This window comes from Castor canadensis, chromosome 6 (genome assembly GCF_047511655.1).
Source record: "Castor canadensis chromosome 6, mCasCan1.hap1v2, whole genome shotgun sequence".
In the NCBI taxonomy this organism is placed as follows: Eukaryota; Metazoa; Chordata; class Mammalia; order Rodentia; family Castoridae; genus Castor; species Castor canadensis.
This window is the reverse complement of record NC_133391.1, coordinates 47018668-47039906: the sequence shown is the minus strand read 5'-3', so window position 1 is coordinate 47039906 and position 21239 is coordinate 47018668.

Genomic DNA, 21239 nt, shown 5'->3' with positions numbered 1-21239 from the left:
TTTTCCTCTCTGTCCCTTAATTTTCTCATCTGTAGAATGGAAACTCTTATGCCTAGCTATTAAGTCTATTGAGAGAGAGTTCAGTTGAGAGCACATAGGTATTCAACAATAGTTCATTTTTAGAAGTCCTTTAAGTTGTATATTTCCCCTAAATTTAATAACTTAGTGGTGGGCTACTCTTTCATAATCTTGTCACAGCTCTACCAGGCATAGCTCCTTAATCTCAGCTTCACAAATTTGTCATGTGAAACGGCTGTGATGAAACAAATTGTAATTACATCGGGAGATCACCCAGAGTGTTAGAGCTGCTGCCGTTGTCTGTTTCTGTGCTGTTGTACTTGCATACTAATTGGTGACCAAGTCAAATGCCTGGGACCACAGCTCTTCTTCTTGCAATGGCTGACATAAGCAGGAAACAAGAGCAAGGTGACTGCTTAAGCTAAAGGAAGTGATTTTTTTCCCCATTCCTCTTGCCTCACTCCTGTAATTTTGTGATTGATTTTTGGCTCAGTGGAAAATGTATGTAGTAGTCATCATTCTCTCTCTCCCTCTCTCTCTCTCACACACACACATACACACACACACACACACACACACACACGTCCTTGACCAAGAACTGACAATATATGCTATTCATTCTTTATGGTGGGAGTTTATAAAATTTTATCAGCTTATAAGAATTGTCACAAAATTGAGCAAATTATCTGGAAAACCAGAGGAGACTTCTATTGAGTATTGGGAAAATACCAGTTAAAGTGTACAACTGGGAAAATGAGTAATAAAAGTTGTCAAATTTAAAATTGGTTGACTGAAATTTATTCTTAGTTTTACAATAGATCTTAATCAAAAGGCTATAGCTGTGAGGGCTTTCATGACAAAATATATATATATTTAAGTTTCATTGGTTGCAGAATTACATCAGATCTAACTGATGTAAATGTAAATTTATTCAGTGGAAAAAAACCCCACTACCATAATGCATTCATTTGCATGTGCAATACCAGTTCAATCTTGCTCAGGTTTTCTTTTCTTCTTCTTTTTTTTTAAACTTCTTTAACTCTCTCCTTCCAAATGCTGTCATTCAGGATAAAAATTGCTATTAACAAAAACAGTCTAGTTGAGATTTTAAGCTACATAAAAGAGGCTTTGACTCAATATCTTTACAAAAATATCAATTTCCATGTTATATTCTTGATAATAGCGTACTTTAATTATGGTGAAAAGTAAATCCTTTATTTGGCTGATGGAAAGATGGATTTTTCCCTGTTGTCACATTTCTAGTTTTTGTCTTATTGCAGTTGCTTTGTTTACCTTTTGCTTCTTTTGCTCCTACTCATTCCACTGTGTCTTCAGGAAAATGAAAAAATGATTCTGAAAATAATTTGGGACATTTAATATTTAGAAAAATGAACCAGAAGCTAGTGGTCCAAACTGCTCTACAAATGGGATTACGAGGGCCAGGGTAGGCATCTGTGGAATCCATGAGTGCAGGGTTCTCTGTATGTCTGCCTGTGTTGCTATGCGTTCCAGGCTGTGGGCACTGCAGGGGAATTTTGTGCCCCTTTGTCAGGGAATGGGGGCACATAGGGGCTTGGCTTGAGTTAGGACAGGGAATTCTGGCAGTGTCTTGATAGTGATAAATTTCATACTCCACAGGGCAGAGCTGTCTGACCTTCTGTTTCTTGATCTACCTTTGTTACAAAGCCAGCTTTGGGGAGATCTGTGGAATGGGGTGTGGCAGTAGGGTGGGGTCTACTGCTGGCAGGTTGCAGTGGTCCTGGATCAGATAGAACATTGTATTAAGACATCAAGACCTCTGTTTCAGGTGCCTGCTGTCTGCCTGCCTTCTGCGTGGGAGTCTTCAGACCATTCTCTGCTTGACTGATGCTGTTTAACATGAATGCTCTACTCTTGTGCACTAAGACCTCAAGACCATAGGTTGGTTACAATTAATCCAATTCATTCTCTATATTGGCTGGACTTCCTGGAGGACCATTGTTCTAGTTGTCAAATACTTAAGGACATTTACAAAAGAAGCAGCAGCCTGTGGTTAATGTATGTCCTGGCTTTGATACACGCATTAAAGTAAAAATTCCCTCTTCGCAACAAGAATTTCTCAATTCTAGGATGTGTTGAGAAATCAAACCTCCCTGATTTAGGCATACCTGGAATGTTTTCTACCTACAATGACTACCTTACAGTTGGTCCTGGTTTCTGTTGCTTTTCTTTCCATAAGTCCCAAGAGTTCTACTCAGTGAAAAATGATACACACAGCTTCAAAGCCTGAGTGAAAGCCTCTATTTTGTACCTCATGTCACCTATGCTTACTTCTATCACATTTCTTGTACTTTCTGTGTCAAATTTCCTTTGACTTCTATTTTCCTCCTATATATTGTCTGCTCCTCAAAGTAACAGTATAGTGCATTTTCTGAGTATGTTTCTAGCCAGTACCTGGAATTAGGAGGGATAAAGAGCAATATTAATGAATGAATGAATGAAGAATTGATTAAATGATATGGTAATTATTAGCACTTAAGCTGTTAGATACTGAGGGTGGGGCATGGAGCCTCAACTTTCCAGTCTTCTGATGCACCTTGGAAATTTACAAATACAAGGTGTAGAGTTCAGTGGCTTTTACTGGATCTTGGAAAACCCCCATACAATTCTCATAGTCACCCTCCAAATGCAAGATATCCATGGGACTCTCTAAAGAGATTCTTATTGCCCCTCTTAACCACCCTGGCCAATAACAGAGCAACTCCACGTTCACAAGATCAAACATTGGTCAGGGATCTAGAACAGATAGCTACAGGAAGGTTCCTGCAGAGCAACCTGCCTTGGGTGCAAACCACAGGAGAACAGCAAGCAACGGCTAGGCCACTGGATGTGAGCAGCAGGAAGGGTGCTTGGTGGGAGGGTGAATGAGGCTGGCTTTGCTCAGAGGGAAACGAACCCTGTGTTTCTAGATGTAAATTGCCTTTCTGTAGTGACATGGCCCATGAGTGAAATGCAGATTAGCAACTATGCTGGTGGTGAGGAGCTCAAAGGCCATTGATACAGAGGCTGGGGAGACAGGATTCCTTTTTCTTTGGGGTGACACAGGAAAAGGGAAGATGGAGGCAAAGCATCCCCCCTTTCACAGACAAAATGAGTCTGCCCAGCATTTTGGATTTCTGTGGCCTTCAGGGGTGACTCCAGCTGACTGAGATGGCTGGCACTCCTACAATGAATTCTGTATTTCCTCATTTCTAAAACAGCTTGAATTATAAAGTAATTTAACAATAGCTTCTAAGAAAAAAAGAAAAAAAGAAATGCTTCTGTGGAAAATGTTCACATTAGTACTAGCTTGCTGACTGATGAATTGAGCTGCCCCAGTTCCCTTTTCCCAGGGGACGTGGCAAATTTGGCAAAGTAAGCTGTGTCTGGGGAAATTTGGTAATGAACCAAGAAGATGAATGTGCTGGGGAGTCTCTGCAGAGATGAGCCCACTCCTACTTTATGCAGCAACAAAATTGACAGGGTGCTCAGGCATCAGAAAAGGAGCACATTACAGCACTTGTCCTTCAGTGTATCCTCTCTCCTTATTTACATATTTCCTATAAAAGGTACATCTTCAAGTTCAGCTCCTAAAAGCGTACATGCTAATTTTTCTACAGATCTATTATGTATGAATGAGAAGACTCTATTCTCTTTTCAGTGTGTGGAGGATTTGTGCGTGTAACCCCCCATTAGTGTTAATGGCAGATCTGTGCATAATTTCCCTAACTCCCAGAATTCAGGGTGTCTAACTAAGCCACATGCAATTACTTAGACACACAGTGGCAGGGAGCAGATATTGGGGCTAAAGAAACTGGGTTCTCAGACAAGAATGCCCACTATCTCCACTCCTATTCAACATATTATGGGAATTCCTAGCCAGAGCAATTAGGCAAGAAGAAGGAATAAAAGGAATACAAATAGGTAAAGAAACTGTCAAAATATCCCTATTTGCATATGATATGATCCTATACCTTAAAGACCCAAAAAACTCTACTCAGAAGCTTCTAGACATCATCAGTAGTTATAGCAAGGTAGCAGGATATAAAATCAACATAGAAAAATCATTAGCATTTCTATACACTAACAATGACCAAACTGGAAAAGAATGTATGAAAACAATTCCATTTACAATAGCCTCAAAAAAAATCGAACACCTAGGTGTAAACCTAACAAAAGATGTGAATGATCTCTACAAGGAAAACTATACACTTCTGAAGAAAGAGATTGAGGAAGACTATAGAAAGTGGAGAGATCTCCCATGCTCATGGATTGGTAGAATCAACATAGTAAAAACGTCGATACTCCCAAAAGTAATCTACATGTTTAATGCAATTCCCATCAAAATTCCAATGACATTCATTAAAGAGATTGAAAAATCTACTGTTAAATTTATATGGAAACACAAGAGGCCACGAATAGCCAAGGCAATACTCAGTCAAAAGAAAAATGCAGGAGGTATCACAATACCTGACTTCAAACTATATTACAAAGCAATAACAATAAAAACAGCATGGTACTGGCACAAAAACAGACATGAAGACCAGTGGAACAGAATAGAGGACCCAGATATGAAGCCACACAACTATAACCAACTTGTCTTTGACAAAGGAGCTAAAAATATACGATGGAGAAATAGCAGCCTCTTCAACAAAACCTGCTGGGAAAACTAGTTAGCTGTCTGCAAAAAACTGAAACTAGATCCATGTATATCACCCTATACCAATATTAACTCAAAATGGATCAAGGATCTTAATATCAGACCACAAACTCTAAAGTTGATACAGGAAAGAGTAGGAAATACTCTGGAGTTAGTAGGTATAGGTAAGAACTTTCTCAACGAAACCCCAGCAGCACAGCAACTAAGAGATAGCATAGATAAATGGGACCTCATAAAGCTAAAAAGCTTCTGTTCATCAAAAGAAATGGTCTCTAAACTGAGAGAACAACCAAAGAGTGGGAGAAAATATTTGCCAGCTGTACATCAGACAAAGGACTGATAACCAGAATATATAGGGAACTTAAAAAACTAAATTCTCCCAAAACTAATGAACCAATAAAGAAATGGGCAAGTGAACTAAACAGAACTTTCTCAAAAGAAGAAATTCAAATCGCAAAAAGCACATGGAAAAAATGCTCACCATCTCTAGCAATAAAGGAAATGCAAATTAAAACCACGCTAAGATTCCACCTCACCCCTGTTAGAATAGCCATCATCAGCAACACCACCAACAACAGGTGTTGGCGAGGATGCGGGGGAAAAAGGAACCCTCTTACACTGTTGGTGGGAATGTAAACTAGTACAACCACTCTGGAAAAAAATTTGGAGGCTACTTAAAAAGCTAGACATTGATCTACCATTTGATCCAGCAATACCACTCTTGGGGATATACCCAAAAGACTGTGACACAGGTTACTCCAGAGGCACCTGCACACCCATGTTTATTGCAGCACTATTCACAATTGCCAAGTTATGGAAACAGCGAAGATGCCCCACCACTGACGAATGGATTAAGAAAATGTGGTATCTATACACAATGGAATTTTATGCAGTCATGAAGAAGAATGAAATGTTATCATTCGCTGGTAAATGGATGGATTTGGAGAATATCATTCTGAGTGAGGTTAGCCTGGCCCAAAAGACCAAAAATCGTATGTTCGCCTTCATATGTGGACATTAGATCAAGGGCAAACACAACAAGGGGATTGGACTTTGAGCACATGATAAAAGCGAGAGCACACAAGGGAGGGGTGAGGATAGGTAAGACACCTAAAAAATTAGCTAGCATTTGTTGCCCTTAACGCAGAGAAACTAAAGCAGACACCTTAAAAGCAACTGAGGCCAATAGGAAAAGGGGACCAGGAACTAGAGAAAAGGTTAGATCAAAAAGAATTAACCTAGAAGGTAACACACATGCACAGGAAATTAATGTGAGTCAATGCCCTGTATAGCTATCCTTATCTCAACCAGCAAAAACCCTTGTTCCTTCTTATTATGACTTATACTCTCTCTTCAACAAAATTAGCAATAAGGGCAAAATAGTTTCTGCTCGGTATTGAGGGGGTAGGGGGGAGAGGGAGGGGGCAGAGTGGGTGGTAAGGGAGGGGGTGGGGGCAGGGGGGAGAAATGACCCAAGCCTTGTATGCACATATGAATAATAAAATAAAAAAAAAGAAACTGGGTTCTGGGGCTAGATTTCAAGTTCTCATGTTAGTGGTCTGTGTTCAAAAACAGGGTACAAAGGATGTAAACTGAAGAGATTTGCTAATCTTACAACTTCTAAAAAGCATTTCATGGTTTCTACTCATTAAGATGTCTCTCTGCTCCAAAACTGTGAACTGGTGGAGTCAGGTTCAGAGTTCAGGGACTGGAAAGCTCTGTGGGGTGCCTGACTCAGAGAAGAAGGAGCTTTATGCATAGGTCTTATCATTGTTGGTGTTTGAGAGTGATTGAATGAACAAGTAAATGAACAAAGTAATGCTTGTTGGTATGTTTGGTGAGTCTCTGGATTTTGGTCTTAGATTTGCCCCTGTGGTGGGAATCATTAGCTGCTACTATGCCACACGTGGATCTTAGACACTAGGAATTGCCTCCACTGTTCAGCTAATCTTCCCAACAATCTTAATATCTGAGTTTAGAGATGAATGAATTCAAGTTTGTAAACCACAAGTTACTTGTCCAAGGTTTCACAGTCAGGAAGAAAGAATTTGAACTTGGATCTTTTAGCTATACACCTCATGTTCTTAGAATCTTTTCCAACAGATTCCTACTTCTGTGACATATCTCATCTCTTCCTTGTCAACCCCCTCTATCAATCCTATCTCCATGCCCACTGACTCATACTCACAGCTACAGAGATATAAACATAAAAAGCTACTTTTATGATTTGGTCAAGATGCTCCCCTCTATTTTAATAGAAAACCAAATTCTAGGAATGTGATATAACCTACCAAAGATCATGGGGTAGGTGGCATAGGACTTTCATGGCAGCAAATCTCACATATCTGTATCTCCCAACACACTGCTTAGCTCTCTAGTTAGAAGAGCAAGAAACGTCATTGTGAATAGGGTAAGGTGCTCTTGCTTCTCATCCTTGTGTATAAGCTTTCACTATGTCGGGCACACCAAAAGTATACTTTACTCAACTCCATTGAATGTACTTTTAGTTTCACAGTTAATTTTGATTATTGATTTGACTGGATGGAGGTGCCTAGGGGATTAGTAAAGCACCTGTGAGGGAGTTTCTAGAGACAATTGACATGTGGGAGAGCAAATGAGGGGAGAGACCCACCCCGAGTGCAGGCAGAATCATCCCATAGGCTGGGGGTCTGGATGGAACAAAAGCAGAAGAAGAGGACGCAGCCAGTGCATGCAAACCCCATTCTTCCTGAGCGAGTGTGTTTATTGCTTCTGGCCATCACCTCTAGGCCTCAGACTCCAGCTTCTTTAGCCTCTCAATGCAGACTCACACCAGTGACTCTCCTTCATCCTCAGATGGGTCCCCTTGTCCTAAGGCTTCCAGCTTCTTAGACTGTGCATGTTCTCCAGCTATTGTTAGAATATCCAACCTCTAATTATGTAAGCCATTCCAGTAAATATCTGTTTATAATTATGCATATTCATTTGTTCTGTCTAGAGACTCTTGACATATACACACAGGCAGCGATAAACCAAATTCCTCCATGATATAATTGCCATCTTCATCTTTTGCTTGACCAAGGGCGATGGTTCCCTCATGATTTTAAGAGCAAAAGATTTTCTGATGAAACTTAAAAAATTATCTGTGCACTAGCTTTGCCTAAGAATTTGTCATTTGTACACAATTCTATAATAAGTAACCTCAATGCACAATTCTACAGTAAATACTAATTGCTATAATTAATATACATTAAAACTTGACTTGTCCACCTCCACAGATTACAACTCAGCAGTCTCATCTCCTCTAAGTGGTGGCTCAGTTAGGAAAATAATGGCCCACAGGAGAAGTTTGCTGTGCGTTTGTTAATTCACTATGGTTATACTTCCAAGAGTTCAAATCTCCCAAGATTTTTCCATTCTGCCAACGGATTCTGTTCCCTGTTCTGCAGAAGCTCAAACCACAGACTCAGATGAAGTATTGAAAGCACTTGGTAAATTATGAAATGTCCAAAGGAAGCACATTTATTTTTATCTTTTTTTACTAGGAAGATGCATTTTAGATGGGGGAATACAATACAATATTTAGAAACTGACTGAGGAATAAGAAGGGAATATTTTATTTATAGATATGGAAGACAAAGGGAGTATGAGAATAAGTTTCTTTAGAAACAGTTTTTTTTGAGAAAGTTTCCCTTGATGCTCAGTTGTAATGTGTGCAAAAAAAATCTTACCTGTTGCCAGAGACATAAAAATATACAAAACTCTAAATTTTCTACTGTATACCTCTACTTCTCTTCTCTTGCTTTGATTTCTACCCATGTGAAACTGTGCTGGGTGCCCTGGTGGTGTGGGGAAGAGTACACTGTAGGATAAGCAGTGCTTAAGAAAGTTGTCTAGGAACTAGTAGAGGTTAGCTCAAGGCAGCAGCTGGCAAGCAGCCAAGCTGTGCTCATCCAAGTCAGTCCAGCAGGCACGAAAATGGCTGGCAGTATTATCTTCAAGGTACATGACTGAATGATTAATGAATAGAAACAATTTGTGCAAGGTACTCAGTTATGAGAGAGAGAGAGAGAGAGAGAGAGAGAGAGAGAGAGAGAGAGAGAATTGCTTATGGGTTGATAAGGTAGACCAGTTGGTGAGTTTGCTAATTTACATTGAGAATGGTTTTAATTAACTTACTATGGAGGAAGAGCTATCTCTTGATGTTGGCTTCTTCATCATAATAGGAACTGTCATGGCTAGAATAAGGAGAGTATGAAACCTGGAATATGTGATCTCTGTCAAAGTTTCTTAGGACAGGATGCTTTTGAGACTGACGTTATGAGCCAATACAAATGAGCCATTTATAAATGTGTGGAGACCAATCTTTGGGGATGACTGACTTCATCAGCGTACACTACACTTCTCATGGAAAGCAAGGATGCCATTTGTGGGGTCACCATATATAAAAAAAATGGAGGCAAATATGTTGAGGCTTTCTGTTTGTCTCGGTTACTGATCTAGTTAACGGAAAAGTAGTGCCTTCTCTCCAGTTACCTTCCGATCTTTGTGTTTCTACACCTACATGTTTGGAGGCGGGGTTATACTACAGCTACCATGTATTGCGTGCTAAAGGGTTGGGAAAGAAGTCAACGTGATGTCATAAATAGTGAGATGAGAGGAATCCATCAAATGATAATCAAGGAAAGAGAGGTATAATCAACAAAAGCAAACAGCGTCTTTTGTTTAATTCTGCAAAGTTAACAGAAACCTTAATGAGTTTCTGTTCCTTTTTCACTGACACAGATGTGTTGAACTCTCCAATTTCAGTCACAGAGCTCTGTCTGGTTTCACTCTTCTCTGTTTTTGCCTTATAGATTTTGAAAGCTCTGTTATTTAGAACATACATATTTAGGATTATTTTGTTCTCTTGATAAATTGAAATATCTCTTTTTATTTCTTTACTATGATACTAATATAGTTACTCCAGTTTCCTTCTTTCTTTCCTTCCTCTTTTCCTTTAGTGTTTGCATAGTATATAATTTTCTAGCTTTTTGTTCTTTATTTTTGTGTCTTTATATGGAAAGGAAGTTTCTTACTGACAACATGTATCTGGGTCTTATTTTTTAATCTACTTGGACACTCTATATCTTCACTTGGCGTATTTTTTCACCATTTACTTTCAGTTTGTTAATATTGCCAGATTTAAGACTACCAACTTGCTGTTTTCTGTTTTCTTGTCTCTTCTTTGCCCTTTTCCCCATTTTCCTGCCCCCCCTTTTTTCTGATTGTATGTTTTGTTTTTCAAATTTCCATTTTATCTCCATTATTGGCTTAGTAACTACATATCTTTATTTTACGATGTCCTTCTGATACTTAAAACATACATTTTTGACTTATAATAGTTTCAGTATGTAATATCATATATAATGGATGAAACTTATAACAGCCTGTTTCCCCATCTTTTGTGCCATTCTTACACATTTTAATTTCTAACCTGTTATAAACACCACAATATATTATTATTATTCCTGTAAACAGTTATCTATCTTATAAAGATTTAAAAGTGAAACAAGTCTTATGTAATTACCTGCATATCTGCCCTTTTTTAGCTCTCTTCATTCTTTTGCGTATATTCACATTTCTATTTGGTATCATTAATCTTCTGCCTGAAGCTGTAAAATGTTGTTCTTCTGACAATGAAGTTTCTTAGATCTGAAGTGACAGAAAAAGCCTCTATTTCCCCTTAATTTTTAAAAATTATTTTCACTGGGTTTAGAATTCTAGGCTGGCAGTTTTTTCTCTCTTTTCTTTTTTAAATTTGGGCTGGGTAGTAGGGTGCCTGCCTAGCAAGTGCAAGACCCTCAGTTCAAGCCCCAGCACTGCCAAAAAATTATTCAGTTTTGTTAATGGGTTCTTAGAGGTTTTTTTTTTAAAGTATCTACAAATATTGGAAATATATATATATGTAAAAAATAAGAAACAAAAGATCCCAATTCATAGCTTTCTCCTTAAGGAATTTCTGACAAGAAGTGTAATATTATTCTTATAGCTCTTTCTATGCTTGTATGTTCTAGTTTTTACCCTCTGGATGCTTGTAAAGATTTCTCTTTATCACTGGTTTGGGCAATATGATTCTGTTTTTCTTTTGTTTTCTTTCTTTGGTGGTAGAGGGCCAATTCAGAGCCTTGCACTTAGAAGGCAAGTGCTCTACCACTTGAGCCATGCATCCAAATCTTTTTGTTTTAGTTATTTTTTGGACAGGATCTCCCACTTCTGCTCTGGACTGAATTTGGACCATGATCCTCCTCTCTCCATCTCCCCACTAGCTAGGATTACAGGTGTTCACTAGTATGTCCAGATAGGGTTTTGCTAATTTTTGCCTGTACTGGCCTTGAATTACAAGCCAGCTAGGATTACAGGTGTGACCCACCATGCCTGTCCTTCATGTGGTATTCTTTACAATTACTCATCTTGAAGTTGGGTGAGCTTCTTCGATTTGTGAGTTTATAGTTATTATTGAGTTTTGAATATTTTAGCCATTATGTCTTTAAACTTTTTTTTTGCCCACTCCCACTCTTTTCCTGACACTCCAATTACCTGCCATTTAAGCTACTTGGTGTTTTCCCACAAGTCAATGGTGCTCTGTTTACTTTTTTAAAATTTCTTTTACTCATATGTACATACAATGTTTGGGTCATTTCTCCCCCCTTCCCCCTGACCCCTCTCTTTCCCCACACTACCCTTGCTTCAAGGCAGAAACTGTTTTGCCCTTATCTCTAATTTTGTTGAAGAGAGGGTATAAACATTAATAAGGAGGACCAAGGGTTTTAGCTAGTTGAGATAAGGACAGCTGTACAGGGAGATTCCTAGCATTGCTTCCATGTACATATAGGTTATATTCTAAATTGATTTTTCTCAAACTGGCCTTTTCTCTAGTTCCTGATCCCCTTCTCCTATTGACCTCTGTGACTTTAAAGTTTCTGCATTAGTTCCTTTGCATTGAGGACATCAAATGCTATCTTGTTTTTTGGGTGTCTTACCTATCCTCACACCTCTCTTGTGCACTTTCGCCTTATCATGTGACCAAAGTCCAATCCCATTATTGTGTTTGCCCTTGATCTAATGTCCACATATGAGGGAGAACATATGATTTTTGGTCTTCTGGGCCTGGCTAACCTCACTCAGGATGCTGTTCTCCAATTCCATCCATTTACTAGTGAATGATAAGATTTCATTCCCCTTCATGGCTGAGTAAAATTCCATTGTGTATAAATACCACATTTTCTTAATCCATTCGTCAGTAGTGGAGCATCTTGGCTGTTTCCATAACTTGGCAATTGTGAATAGTGCTGCAATAAACATGGGTGTGCAGGTGCCTCTGGAGTAACCTGTGTCACAGTCTTTTGGGTATATCCCCAAGAGTGGTATTGCTGGATCAAATGGTAGATCAATGTTTAGATTTTTAAGTAGCCTCCAAATTTTTTTCCAGAGTAGTTGTACTAGTTTACATTCCCACCAGCAGTGTGAGAGGGTTACTTTTTCCCCCCATCCTCGCCAACACCTGTTGTTGGTGGTGTTGCTGATGATGGCTATTCTAACAAGGGTGAGGTGGAATCTTAGTTTTAATTTGCATTTCCTTTATTGCTAGAGATGGTGAGCATTTTTCATGGATTTTTTGCCATTTGAATTTCTTCTTTTGAGAAAGTTCTGTTGAGTTCACTTGCCCATTTCTTTATTGGTTCATTAGTTTTGGGAGAATTTAGTTTTTTAAGTTCCCTATATATTGGTTATCAGTCCTTTGTCTGATGTACAGCTGGCAAATATTTTCTCCTACCCTGTGGGTGTTCTCTTCAGTTTAGAGACCATTTCTTTTGTTGAATAGAATCTTTTTAGTTTTATATAGTCACATTTATCTATGCTATCTCTTAGTTGCTGTGCTGCTGGGGTTCCATTGAGAAAGTACTTACCTATGCCTATTAATTCCAGAGTATTTCCTACTCTTTCCTGTACCAACTTTAGAGTTTGTGGTCTGATATTAAGATCCTTGATCCATTTTGAGTTAATCTTGGTATAGGGTGATATACATAGATCTAGTTTCAGTTTTTTGCAGACTGCTAACCAGTTTTCCCAGCAGTTTTTGTTGAAGAGGCTGTCTTTTCTCCATCGTATATTTTTAGCTCCTTTGTCAAAGACAAGTTGGTTATATTTGTGCGGCTTCATATCTGGATCCTCTATTCTGTTCCACTGGTCTTCATGTCTGTTTTTGTGCCAGTACAATGCTGTTTTTATTGTTATTGCTTTGTAATATAGTTTGAAGTCAGGTATTGTGATACCTCCAGCATTGTTCTTTTGACTAAGTATTGCCTTGGGTATTTGTGGCCTCTTGTGTTTCCATAAAAATTTAACGGTAGATTTTTCAATGTCTTTAAAGAATGTCATTGGAATTTTGATGGGAAATGCATTAAACATGTGCATTACTTTAGGGAGTATAGACAGTTTTACTATGTTGATTCTACCAATCCATGAGCATGGGAGATCTCTCCACTTTCTATAGTCTTCCTCAATCTCTTTCTTCAGAAGTTTATAGCTTTCCTTGTAGAGGCCGTTCACATCCTTTGTTAGGCTTACACCTAGGTATTTGATTTTTTATTTTGAGGCTATTGTAAATGGAATTGTTTTCATATATTCTTTCTCAGTTTGTTCATTATTAGTGTATAGAAATGCTAATGATTTTTCTATGTTGATTTTATATCCTGCTACCTTGCTATAGCTATATGGTGTCTTGGAGCTTTTGAGTAGAGTTTTTTGGGTCTTTAACTATAGGATCATATCATCTGCAAATAGGGATATTTTGACAGTTTCTTTACCTATTTGTATTTCTTTTATTCCTTCTTCTTTCCTAATTGCTCTGGCTAGGAATTCCCATACTATGTTGAATAGGAGTGGAGATAGTGGGCATCCTTGTCTGGTTCCTGATTTTAGAGGGAATGGTTTCAGTTTTTCTCCATTAAGTATAATGCTGGCTGTAGGTTTGTCATATATAGCTTTTATAATGTTGAGGTACTTTCCTTCTATTCCTAGTTTTCTTAGAGCTTTTATCATGAAGTGATGTTGGATCTTGGTTGAAGGCTTTTTCTGCATCTATTGAGATGATCAAGTGGTTTTTGTCTTTGCTTCTGTCAATGTGGTTTATTACGTTTATTGATTTTCGTATGTTGAACCAGCCCTGCATCCCTGGGATGAAACCAACTTGGTCGTGGTGAATGATCTTTTTGATGTGTTGTTGAATTCTGTTTGCCATTATTTTATTGAGGATTTTTGCATCAATATTCATTAAGGAGATTGGCCTATAGTTCTCCTTTTTGGAGGTGTCTTTGTCTGGTTTTGGGATGAGTGTTAATACTGGCTTCATAAAATGAGTTAGGCAGTTTTCCTTCCCTTTCTATTTCGTGGAACAGTTTAAGGAGGGTTGGTATTAGATCTTCTTTAAAGGTGTGAGAGAATTCAGGTGAGAATCCATCAGATCCTGGATTTTTCTTTTTGGGGAGACTCTTGATTGCTGCTTCAATTTCATTTTGTGTTATAGATCTATTCAGTTGATTAATGTCCTCTTGGTTCAGTTTTGGATGGTCATAAGTATCTAGACCATCCATTTCTTTAAGATTTTCAAATTTATTAGAATATAGGTTCTCAAAGTAGTCTCTGATGATTTCCTGGACTTCCATGGTGTTTGTTGTTATCTCCCCTTTTGCATATCTTATTTTCCTGATTTGGGATTTTTCTATCCTCATTTTAGTTAGGTTTGCCAGGGGTCTGTCGATCTTGTTCATTTTTTCAAAGAACCAACTTTTTGTTTCATTAATTTTTGTGTGTGTGTGTGTGTGTTTTGTTTCTATTTCATTGATTTCAGCTCTTATTTTTATTATTTCTCTCCTTCTGTTTGTTTTGGGATTTGCTTGTTCTTGTTTTTCTAGGAGATTGAGCTGTAGTATTAGGTCATTAATTTGAGATCTTTCTGTCTTTTTAATATATGCATTCATGGCTGTAAACTTTCCTCTCAGGACTGCCTTTGCTGTGTCCCATAGGTTCTGGTCAGTTGTATTTTCATTTTCATTAACTTTCAGGAACCTTTTAATTTCCTCTTTTATTTCATCAATGGACCATTGACCATTGAGCAATGTGTTGTTCAGTTTCCAGCTGCTTGCATGATTTTTGTTGTTGAGTTCTAGTTTTAATGCATTATGAGCAGATAGAATGCATGGTATTATTTCTATTTTCTTATATTTGCTGAAGCTTGCTTTGTGCCCTAGGATATGATCAATTTTGGAGACGGTTCCAAGGGCTGCTGTGAAGAATGTATATTGTGTAGAAGTTGGATGAAATGTTTTGTAGACATCAGCCAGGTCCATTTGCTCTGTGGTATGATTTAGATCTAGGATTTCTTTATTGATTTTTGTTTGGATGACCCATCTATTGGTGATGGGGGGGTATAAAAGGCTCCCATTACCACTGTGTTGGAGTTTATATGTTTTAGGTGCTTCAGAGTATGTTTGATGAAGTTGGGTTCATTGACATTTGGTGCATATAGGTTGATAATTGTTATTTCATTTTGGTGTATTTCCCCTTTTATTAGTATGGAATATCCTTCTTTATCTCGTTTGGTCAATGTAGGTTTGAAGTCTACTTTGTCCAAGATAAGTATTGCTAGTCCTGCCTGTTTTCAGGGACCACTGGTTTGGTAAATCTTCTTCCAGCCTTTAACTCAAAGCCTATGCTTGTTTCTGTTGATGAGATGGGTCTCCTGTAAGCAACAAATTGTTGGATATTCCTTTTTAATCCAGTTTGTCACATGGTGTCTTTTGATGGGGGAATTAAGTCTGTTAGCAATGAGTGTTAGTATTGATTCCTGTTGTTTAGTTGTCTTAGTTGTTAAGGGTTTGATTGTGTGTAGCTAAATCGATGTTACTCTCTACTTTCTTGCCTTTTCTTCTCCTGTGATTTGGTACTGCATGTCCTTTCATGGTTATGTTGGCTTTCACTTTCTGTGTGCAGAATTTCTTGAAGAATCTTTTGTAGTGGTGGCTTTGTGGTCATATATTGTTTTATTGCACCATCTATTTTGAATGATAGTGTTGCTGGGTGGAATATCCTAGAGTTGAAGTTGTTTTCATTCAGTGCCTGGAAAACCTCACCCCCAAGCTCTTCTTTCTTTTAATGTTTCTGTTGAGAAATCTGCTGTGTTTACCTTTGTATGTTATTTGTTTTGTCTCTCTTACAGCCTCAAGTTTCTTTCTCTATTCTCTGTGCTTGTTGTTTTAATAATATGTCATGGGGTAGTTGTATTTTGGTCAAGTCTTTTTGGTGTCCTGTTGGCTTCCTGTACATGAATGGGCATAGTGTTCTCTAGATTTGGGAAATTTTCTGTTATTATTTTGTTGAATATATTATGAATTCCTTTTGCTTGCACCTCTTCTCCTTCTTCAATGCCCATGATTCTTAGGTTTGGTCTTTTGATGGAGTTGTTGAGTTCCTGTATTTTCTTTTCACAGGTCTTGAGTTGTCTAACTAGTTGTTCTTCAGTTTTTCCTTTAATTACCATTTCATCTTCAAAGTTCTGAGTTTCTGTCTTCTGCTTGTTCTAGTCTGCTAGAGTGGTCTTCCATTTTGTTTTGCATTTCTGTTGTGTTCTTTTTTTCTGAGGTTTTCCTTATCATGAGTCACTTCCTCTTTAATATTGTCTATCTTTGTCCTGAGTTCACTTATCTCTTTATTTATTGTATTCTTTGTTTCACTTTGGTGTTTATACAGTGCTTCTATAGTTTATTTTATTTGCTTTTGTGTTTTCTCAAATTCTCTATTTTTGTTGTCTTGGAATTTCTTGAGTGTCTCCTGCACAATTTGGTAGACCATATCCAGTAGCATCTCTATAAAATTTTCATTGATTACTTGCAGAATTTCTTCTTTCAGGGTGTTCTTGTGGGCTTCATTGGGTTCTTTGGCATAGTTTATCTTCGTTTTGTTGGAGTCTGGATCTGGGCATCTGTTTTCCTCATTTCCCTCTGGTTCCTGTACTAATTTATTATTGGGGGAAAATGGTTTCCCTCTTTTTTCTGTCTTCCCATCATTCCACTTGGTGGTGTTACTGTCCCTGTATTGTGTGTAATTTAGTATTATCTACCTTGTAATAGTAAAAATAATGATGAATGGAAGGGTAAGAGGAGAAAGAAAGCAAAGAAGGTAAAGAAAAAAGAAAAAAAATAGAGAGCCAAAGAAATAAACAGGGACAGATAGTGTGCTAATCAATAGAGAACTAAACAGGCATTAGAGAGACAGAGAAAGAAGAAAAAGAAGAGAGAAAAAGAAAAAGAGAAAAAAGAAAGAAAGAAAAAATTCCAGGTTCAAATGAAATAAAGTTTCAGTCTTAATAGTTCTGGTGTTACTCCTTCAGCATCCAGTCCTGTGGTTGGTGTTTGAGTAGTAGTTCTGTCATTGTCTCATCAAAGGAAAAAAATTTTAAAAAATTAAAAAAAAAACAGAAAAGGTATATAAAACTATAAAAGAATAAAAATTTCAGGTCCAGAAACCATAATGTTTCAGTCTTAGTAGTTCTGATATTGCTCCTTCAGCATCCAGCCCTGGTGTTGGGTATTTAATCAGTGGCACTGTGTTTGTCTCACCTGGTGGTTGGGTCTGGAGACAGCTTTGTGAACTGCTATCTGCTCTGTTTCAGGCTGCGGCTCGCCTGTCACCTACTGCCGGCAGGCTGCTGCTGCAGGCTTAATTTATTGCAGTTCTCAGGGGTGAACCATCCCATTCACCTAATTCAGCAGCCTTTGTTTATTTAGAGTTCTCCCCATCACCTGCCCCTCTCCCTTTTTTCAGTATAGAGTCCTACCAGCCTGTTACAGTTGCAGGCCTTGTTTATTTAGAGTTCATGTGGGAAGTGCCATTCCCCCAGTCTCTTCTGGAGCGTGCCACACATCAGCTACTGTTGCAAGCCTTGCTCACCCCAAGCTCATTGAGGGAAGCTGCCAATCCTACCTTCTCCAGCCAGGCTTGTTTATTTACAGTTTGTGTGGGGAAGTGCCCCTCCCCCTTTCTCTGGAGCTCAAGGTGCCCCAACCTCTTTGCTACATGTCCTTTTCAGTTGCTTGTTTATTATTCAGCTTTTTTTTTTTTTTGTGAGGCAGATGTTAGTCTGTCTAGGGGGCTATGATGGTTTATCCCAGGGGTTGCTGTGGGAGTACCGTGTGCTGCTTATTTGCTCACCTGTTGGTCTGCATCTCCCAAGCAGGTTAGGAGCTGGCATCTGGCAGTGCAGGAGCCCTCCTGGCTTCTCTGTATATTGTGGTGTGGGGAAACTATATGCAGGCTGGGGTTTGGGGGTGTTGAAGTTTTGCCTCTTCTTGGTGTTTTTTCCTGCCTGGTGTGCCTCCAGTGTCTCAACAAGATTTTTACTTTAAGGAGCACACACTATCTGCTTCCTCCCTGTAGTCACCATCTTAGAAGCCCTCTATTCACTTTTTAAGTTTTTCTGTCATGCTTTATTTTAGATAGTTTATGACACTATGTCTTTGAGTTTGCTGATATTTTTCTTCCACAGTGTCTATTATGCTATCTAGTGAATTTTCATTTGAGACATTTTAGTTTTTATTGCTAAATAAAAATAAAAGAGTCCTTTCTAAAAATGTATCTCCTATGTGTCTCCTCTTCATTCCTTCATTTTCCTCCACATCCTTGACTTCATGGAGTGTGTTTATAATACTGGCTTCATGTCATCATCTGGTAGCTTTATCATTTATCATTTCTGTGTCTAATTCTAGTCACTGAGTTTTTTCTTCTGATTGGTAACATTTTCCTTTTTATTTGCACATTTAGTAAATTTAGGTTAGGTGCCGGGACTTGTGAATCTCATGTTGATAGGTGTGGGCTTTGGTTGTATTCCTTTAAGTAGAATTGGACATATTCCATTGTGCAGTTAAGTTAGCTGGAATCAGTTGCATTCTTTTGTGGCTTGCTTGGAGCTTTGGTAAGTCAGGTCTAGGACAACTTTTATTTTATGTGCAGTTTAATTCAACTACAAAGAGTTATACCCTTCTGATGATTCTACCAAATGCCCTGTGAATTATCAGCTTTGTCCACTGTGTCTGGTGGTGGCATAAAATGAGCTTTCAGAATTATTTGGTCTTTCCATGGGGCTTTGGGGAACTTAATCTTAAGTGTGCAGATCATTCCTCAGTCAAAGACTGGAAGAACTTTTCCTGTAGGTCAATAGAGTAACCTCTCTCTCTCTCTTTTCTTTCTCTCTCTCTGCTCCCCCTTCCCTCTCTCTTTCTCTACAACTGCTCACCTCTCCAACTGTCTGTCCCACTAATTATAGATGTTTTGCCTTTCTGCTTTTCTATATCTGTATCTTCACCTAAGTGAGAACTTTGTCCCACATGGGTTTTTCCCTGTGCTGTGATAGCATTTGTAGAGCTTACCTTGTTTATTTCCCTTTTCTCTGGGGAACAGAGATTTATGTTGCATATTTCCCTACACCAAAAAGTCCATAGTTTCATATATTTTATTTGTTTAGTTATTAAATGCAAGAGTCTCTAGTACAACCTTTAATCTGACAGAGCAGCTCTTGTGCGGTTTAAGTGAGATAGTGACACTTTTACAGCTCATGCTCAAAAATGTAAGCTATTATTTTCTCTGTTACTTCCAAAAGTAGAACTAGGACCAAAAGACAGAGGTGCTAGTTTGAAAGATGTTTATACCACACTTTTCCAGCAACTGAAATAGTCAGGAAGTAACAAGCTTTTAGTTTTTAATCTATGTATGTATTTACATAGTCTATAGAAGAAAAGTTTTCTTCTAAAGGAATTCCTCATTGCTGGGGTGACCTCTATATTTCCTCCTAAATTCAGGTGATATGATACTTTTGAATTTTGTCTCAGCTAAATAGTGCCAGTGCGAGCTGAAGGAGAGATCAGTTCTTGTGAATCTCAGGTTAGTGACATGTTTCTGACTAATCTTTGGGATTGCCTCTTCAATTTTAAATAAACTATCCATGAAAATAGCTTATGAAGAGATCAAAACTTAAAAAATTGAGTGAGAACATGTGCTAATATAGAACTTAACAAAGATTTTCTTCTGAGTGTCTATTTAGACAATTTTTGTCTTTTCAAATGTGTCAATAACCTACCCATGAGAAGATCAGTGATTTTTCTCCAAGGGTGGAACTAAATGGCCTAAAGATTTTTCCTGAAAAGTATTTTTACAATCCAATATCTCCTGTGAGATAAAGTAAGATTTTGGAAAACAAACCATACCCTATAAGTGAAATTTTTTTCTAAAAAAATTATACAAAATTGAAGGAAACAGGTTAAAAAAAGTATAAAGGTGAACATGTTTCAGAATATTGGCTGGATTTATTGACTCTCCAGATTTTTTGAGCTATTTGAGAAAACTCCTCAGGCACATGACCAGTCTCCAAAGTCATCCACTTAAGCAGAACTGACTCCAAGAGACTCTCAAAGGCCATTGTCTTCCTGGAGCTCATTCTTTAGCCCTTGTCATTTGCTTAAGGAACATTTTAACACCCTGAAATAGGAGAGATGGGAATTTAATAAGCTCTCATTCTGGATCTCAGAACCCAACTTTCTCAGATTCTTAACATTACAAATAAGAGACTGAGGTCCTATAAAACAACCCAGATTGCAAGCCTGCTGAGGGAGTCAGGGAGAAGAGCTATGGATAGTCTGTTACTGAACAAACATTCACTTAAAACTTAGTGTGTGCATTACATCTAAGTCAAAGTTCCCTTAATGAATTATAATAACATGAAAGAGTGTATCAGGGTTTATAATTTTTAAGCTTATCTGTAAAAAAGAAGCCTCTCTGAACCTATCACTGAGATATATTTAAGAAATTCAGGGAGAATCCCTGTCAGAAGCAGTAGTGTGTGACTGTGTGCCAGAGTGTGATGTTTCTACTGAGAGAGATTTCCATGCAAAAGTGGGACCAGAGGTCAGGGACCAAGCACAGTGATCAAACATGAATTAAGAAAAAGTAATGAATCTGATCACAGATTAATTGAGTTTTTAGCTGATAAACAATCAGGTCATACTGACACTTGAATTCAACATTTCAACAGCAGGAAAATAGAGGGCATTGAATTGGTTATATTATTATTCAGGAAGAGAGGGATGCTGGTGTTGTAAAGTACAAACCCTGTCAGATGCCTTTATCTGCTCAGATCTCCAGTTACTGTTCAAAGTTCAACTTTCACTAGATATGAATTGCACGATTATGTCAGCTTCCCAGGTTCAATTGAGACAGCATCAGAGAAAAAGGAACCATGTTCAGTAAGAAGAGGCAACTGTGGTTTGTATTTCTGGAGTGGAGGAGAAGCAACACGTGAGTTTGGGCCAAGACAAGTGATGGTACTAGAAAAGCTGCCTTCTGATCTGCCAGTATCAGTGAAGTTCGGTCTCTTCTGTCACTTAAATTTTGCAGAAATTCTAAGCAAGAAGAATGGTGGTTCAAGGTGCTCTGTTAAGATTCTCATTGTAGTTTCTTTAAAAAAAATTCAGCC